The sequence below is a fragment of the Oncorhynchus mykiss genome, unplaced genomic scaffold (assembly GCF_013265735.2).
Source record: "Oncorhynchus mykiss isolate Arlee unplaced genomic scaffold, USDA_OmykA_1.1 un_scaffold_541, whole genome shotgun sequence".
NCBI lineage: Eukaryota > Metazoa > Chordata > Actinopteri > Salmoniformes > Salmonidae > Oncorhynchus > Oncorhynchus mykiss.
Genome location: NW_023493988.1, coordinates 52,501 through 59,361, shown reverse-complemented (window position 1 = coordinate 59,361; position 6,861 = coordinate 52,501).

The following is a 6,861-nucleotide window of genomic DNA, read 5'->3' as shown; positions in this document are numbered from 1 at the left end:
GGGTTACCAGATGCACGTTTTCAATCACCAGTTGCACGGAGGATTAATAGCAATCTGCATCCATCGTGATTTCTTAAAGTGTGTAAAAAGCACCCAAGGACGGCCCTGACAGAGAGAGGGCCGTAGTGGGGCACTCCCCTAGCGGGCTATATCAATAGAATGACGGGTAAAAGTATTTAAAACCCTTTTATAATTTTTGGGTTACCAGATGCACGTTTTCAATCACCAGGTGCACGGAGGAAAATGAGCATTTGCATCCATAGTCATGTTTTAAACCGTCCATAAAGCACTCTTGGCCGGCCCCGGCAGAGAGAGAAAGAGATGGTGAAAAAAAAAAAAAATCATCATCAGACCTTCCATAAATAATTCGGGCCGGCCCCCATTGCTAAAGGTCCGTAGTAGGGTGCGCCATAAGCGGACATGAATAGATGGAACACCGCTAACCGCATAGAGAACCGTGTTTTGGGTGACCAGGTGCACGTTTTCAATCACCAGTTGCACATTTTCAATCACCAGTTGCACGGAGGATTAATAGCAATCTGCATCCATCGCGATTTCTTAAAGTGTCTATAAAGCACTCAGGACGGGCCCGACCGAGACAGGGCCTTAGTGGGGTGCTCCCATAGCGGGCAACAATGAGAGGGGTGCCTTTAAATTCATTTTGAACCATATTTGAAATTTTGGGTTACCAGATGCACGTTTTCAATCACCAGTTGCACGGAGGATTAATAGCAATCTGCATCCATCGTGATTTCTTAAAGTGTGTAAAAAGCACCCAAGGACGGCCCTGACAGAGAGAGGGCCGTAGTGGGGCACTCCCCTAGCGGGCTATATCAATAGAATGACGGGTAAAAGTATTTAAAACCCTTTTATAATTTTTGGGTTACCAGATGCACGTTTTCAATCACCAGGTGCACGGAGGAAAATGAGCATTTGCATCCATAGTCATGTTTTAAAACCGTCCATAAGCACTCTTGGCCGGCCCCGGCAGAGAGAGAAAGAGATGGTGAAAAAAAAAAAAAAATCATCATCAGACCTTCCATAAATAATTCGGCCGGCCCCCATTGCTAAAGGGTCCGTAGTAGGGTGCGCCATAAGCGGACATGAATAGATGGAACACCGCTAACCGCATAGAGAACCGTGTTTTGGGTGACCAGGTGCACGTTTTCAATCACCAGTTGCACATTTTCAATCACCAGTTGCACGGAGGATTAATAGCAATCTGCATCCATCGCGATTTCTTAAAGTGTCTATAAAGCACTCAGGACGGGCCCGACCGAGACAGGGCCTTAGTGGGGTGCTCCCATAGCGGGCAACAATGAGAGGGGTGCCTTTAAATTCATTTTGAACCATATTTGAAATTTTGGGTTACCAGATGCACGTTTTCAATCACCAGTTGCACGGAGGATTAATAGCAATCTGCATCCATCGTGATTTCTTAAAGTGTGTAAAAGCACCCAAGGACGGCCCTGACAGAGAGAGGGCCGTAGTGGGGCACTCCCCTAGCGGGCTATATCAATAGAATGACGGGTAAAAGTATTTAAAACCCTTTTATAATTTTTGGGTTACCAGATGCACGTTTTCAATCACCAGGTGCACGGAGGAAAATGAGCATTTGCATCCATAGTCATGGTTTTAAACCGTCCCATAAAGCACTCTTGGCCGCCCCGGCAGAGAGAGAAAGAGATGTGAAAAAAAAAAAAAATCATCATCAGACCTTCCATAAATAATTCGGGCCGGCCCCCATTGCTAAAGGTCCGTAGTAGGGTGCGCCTAAGCGGACATGAATAGATGGAACACCGCTAACCGCATAGAGAAACCGTGTTTTGGGTGACCAGGTGCACGTTTTCAATCACCAGTTGCACATTTTCAATCACCAGTTGCACGGAGGATTAATAGCAATCTGCATCCATCGCGATTTCTTAAAGTGTCTATAAAGCACTCAGGACGGGCCCGACCGAGACAGGGCCTTAGTGGGGTGCTCCCATAGCGGGCAACAATGAGAGGGGTGCCTTTAAATTCATTTTGAACCATATTTGAAATTTTGGGTTACCAGAATGCACGTTTCAATCACCAGTTGCACGGGAGGATTAATAGCAATCTGCATCCATCGTGATTTCTTAAAGTGTGTAAAAAGCACCCAAGGACGGCCCTGACAGAGAGAGGGCCGTAGTGGGGCACTCCCCTAGCGGGCTATATCAATAGAATGACGGGTAAAAGTATTTAAAACCCTTTTATAATTTTTGGGTTACCAGATGCACGTTTTCAATCACCAGGTGCACGGAGGAAAATGAGCATTTGCATCCATAGTCATGTTTTAAACCGTCCATAAAGCACTCTTGGCCGGCCCCGGCAGAGAGAGAAAGAGATGGTGAAAAAAAAAAAAAATCATCATCAACCTTCCATAAATAATTCGGGCCGGCCCCCATTGCTAAAGGTCCGTAGTAGGGTGCGCCATAAGCGGACATGAATAGATGGAACACCGCTAACCGCATAGAGAACCGTGTTTTGGGTGACCAGGTGCACGTTTTCAATCACCAGTTGCACATTTTCAATCACCAGTTGCACGGAGGATTAATAGCAATCTGCATCCATCGCGATTTCTTAAAGTGTCTATAAAGCACTCAGGACGGGCCCGACCGAGACAGGGCCTTAGTGGGTGCTCCCATAGCGGGCAACAATGAGAGGGGTGCCTTTAAATTCATTTTGAACCATATTTGAAATTTTGGGTTACCAGATGCACGTTTTCAATCACCAGTTGCACGAGGATTAATAGCAATCTGCATCCATCGTGATTTCTTAAAGTGTGTAAAAAGCACCCAAGGACGGCCCTGACAGAGAGAGGGCCGTAGTGGGGCACTCCCTAGCGGGCTATATCAATAGAATGACGGGTAAAAGTATTTAAAACCCTTTTATAATTTTTGGGTTACCAGATGCACGTTTTCAATCACCAGGTGCACGGAGGAAAATTGAGCATTTGCATCCATAGTCATGTTTTAAACCGTCCATAAAGCACTCTTGTGGCCGCCCCGGCAGAGAGAGAAAGAGATGGTGAAAAAAAAAAAAAAATCATCATCAGACCTTCCATAAATAATTCGGGCCGGCCCCCATTGCTAAAGGTCCGTAGTAGGGTGCGCCATAAGCGGACATGAATAGATGGAACACCGCTAACCCGCATAGAGAACCGTGTTTTGGGTGACCAGGTGCACGTTTTCAATCACCAGTTGCACATTTTCAATCACCAGTTGCACGGAGGATTAATAGCAATCTGCATCATCGCGATTTCTTAAAGTGTCTATAAAGCACTCAGGACGGGCCCGACCGAGACAGGGCCTTAGTGGGGTGCTCCCATAGCGGGCAACAATGAGAGGGGTGCCTTTAAATTCATTTTGAACCATATTTGAAATTTTGGGTTACCAGATGCACGTTTTTCAATCACCAGTTGCACGGAGGATTAATAGCAATCTGCATCCATCGTGATTTCTTAAGTGTGTAAAAAGCACCCAAGGACGGCCCTGACAGAGAGAGGGCCGTAGTGGGGCACTCCCCTAGCGGGCTATATCAATAGAATGACGGGTAAAAGTATTTAAAACCCTTTATAGATTTTTGGGTTACCAGATGCACGTTTTCAATCACCAGGTGCACGGGAGGAAAATGAGCATTTGCATCCATAGTCATGTTTTAAACCGTCCATAAAGCACTCTTGGCCGGCCCCGGCAGAGAGAGAAAGAGATGGTGAAAAAAAAAAAAAATCATCATCAGACCTTCCATAAATAATTCCGGGCCGGCCCCCATTGCTAAAGGTCCGTAGTAGGGTGCGCCATAAGCGGACATGAATAGATGGAACCACCGCTAACCGCATAGAGAACCGTGTTTTGGGTGACCAGGGTGCACGTTTTCAATCACCAATTGCACATTTTCAATCACCAGTTGCACGGAGGATTAATAGCAATCTGCCATCCATCGCGATTTCTTAAAGTGTCCTATAAAGCACTCAGGACGGGCCCGACCGAGACAGGGCCTTAGTGGGGTGCTCCCATAGCGGGCAACAATGAGAGGGGTGCCTTTAAATTCATTTTGAACCATATTTGAAATTTTGGGTTACCAAGATGCACGTTTTCAATCACCAGTTGCACGAGGATTAATAGCAATCTGCATCCATCGTGATTTCTTAAAGTGTGTAAAAAAAGCACCCAAGGACGGCCCTGACAGAGAGAGGGCCGTAGTGGGGCACTCCCCTAGCGGGCTATATCAATAGAATGACGGGTAAAGTATTTAAAACCCTTTTATAATTTTTGGGTTACCAGATGCACGTTTTCAATCACCAGGTGCACGGAGGAAAATGAGCATTTGCATCCATTAGTCATGTTTTAAACCGTCCATAAAGCACTCTTGGCCGGCCCCGGCAGAGGAGAGAAGAGATGGTGAAAAAAAAAAAAAATCATCATCAGACCTTCCATAAATAATTCGGGGCCGCCCCCATTGCTAAAGGTCCGTAGTAGGGTGCGCCATAAGCGGACATGAATAGATGGAACACCGCTAACCGCATAGAGAACCGTGTTTTGGGTGACCAGGTGCACGTTTTCAATCACCAGTTGCACATTTCAATCACCAGTTGCACGAGGATTAATAGCAATCTGCATCCATCGCGATTTCTTAAAGTGTCTATAAAGCACTCAGGACGGGCCCGACCGAGACAGGGCCTTAGTGGGGTGCTCCCATAGCGGGCAACAATGAGAGGGGTGCCTTTAAATTCATTTTGAACCATATTTGAAATTTTGGGTTACCAGATGCACGTTTTCAATCACCAGTTGCACGGAGGATTAATAGCAATCTGCATCCATCGTGATTTCTTAAAGTGTGTAAAAAGCACCCAAGGACGGCCCTGACAGAGAGAGGGCCGTAGTGGGGCCACTCCCCTAGCGGGCTATATCAATAGAATGACGGGTAAAAGTATTTAAAACCCTTTTATAATTTTTGGGTTACCAGATGCACGTTTTCAATCACCAGGTGCACGGAGGAAAATGAGCATTTGCATCCATAGTCATGTTTTAAACCGTCCATAAAGCACTCTTGGCCGGCCCCGGCAGAGAGAGAAAGAGATGGTGAAAAAAAAAAAAAAATCATCATCAGACCTTCCATAAATAATTCGGGCCGGCCCCCATTGCTAAAGGTCCGTAGTAGGGTGCGCCATAAGCGGACATGAATAGATGGAACCACCGCTAACCGCATAGAGAACCGTGTTTTGGGTGACCAGGTGCACGTTTTCAATCACCAGTTGCACATTTTCAATCACCAGTTGCACGGAGGATTAATAGCAATCTGCATCCCATCGCGATTTCTTAAAGTGTCTATAAAGCACTCAGGACGGGCCCGACCGAGACAGGGCCTTAGTGGGGTGCTCCCATAGCGGGCAACAATGAGAGGGGTGCCTTTAAATTCATTTGAACCATATTTGAAATTTTGGTTACCCAGATGCACGTTTTCAATCACCAGTTGCACGGAGGATTAATAGCAATCTGCATCCATCGTGATTTCTTAAAGTGTGTAAAAAGCACCCAAGGACGGCCCTGACAGAGAGAGGGCCGTAGTGGGGCACTCCCCTAGCGGGCTATATCAATAGAATGACGGGTGAAAAGTATTTAAAACCCTTTATAATTTTTGGGTTACCAGATGCACGTTTTCAATCACCAGGTGCACGGAGGAAAATGAGCATTTGCATCCATAGTCATGTTTTAAACCGTCCATAAAGCACCCAGGGCCGCCCCGGCAGAGAGAGAAAAAAAGAGGGGAAAGTGTTGAAAAAAAAAAAAAAAATCATACCTTCCATAAATAATTCGGACCGGCCCCCATTGAAAAGGTCCGTAGTAGGGTGCATCATTATCGGACATGAATCTCGGGAACACCGCTAACCGCATAGAGAACCGTGTTTTGGGTTACCAGATGCACGTTTTCAATCACCAGTTGCACGGAGAGAGAAAAAAAAAATCATACCTTCCATAAATAATTCGGACCGGCCCCCATTGAAAAGGTCCGTAGTAGGGTGCATCATTATCGGACATGAATCTCGGGAACACCGCTAACCGCATAGAGAACCGTGTTTTGGGTGACCAGGTTGCACGTTTTCAATCACCAGTTGCACGGAGAAAAAAAAAAGTAATCATACCTTCCATAAATAATTCAGGCCGACCCCCATTGAAAAAGGTCCGTAGTAGGGTGCATCATTATCGGACATGTATATCTGTAACACCGGCAAGCGCATTGAGAACCGCATTTTTGGGTTACCAGATTGCACGTTTCAATCACCAGGTGCACGGCTGTGAAAAGTGGGACTCTGTCATTTTTTCGACCAATTTCTGTAATTTTCAAAAAATGATTAAAAATACTTCCCGAAGGGCTAGAGGTCCCAATTTCGTCTCATACCCTCTCTCGTGATGGGCAACAATTACATAATGTAAAAAAAAATTCGCATCCACAGGAACCTATGCATCCTGTGACATTCACTTTTTTCCCAAAACTTGAAACACGATTTCCTATTAAAATGTTTTATACAAAAACGTTTTAATTGAATGTAAATGCTCGTCTATTTATGCCTTTCGTGCAAAAAAAAACCCCATCAAGATCGGATGTGTACTTTTTGATTTATCACGTTTTTGTTGAATTTGACCCCCGATGGTGGGGCGCACAGAAGCCCTGTGAGGTTCAGGGCTTCATCGATATTTGGCCTGTTTTGGATTACACACTCAGTGCGGGTCGACCAGACAGGTACCGGCGCGATTTCAGAAACCTGGTTTTTGGCAACAGGACTTCCATGTCCTAGAGAGACGGGGGTGGTGTCAAACTGCTCAGTCCGAATAGAAA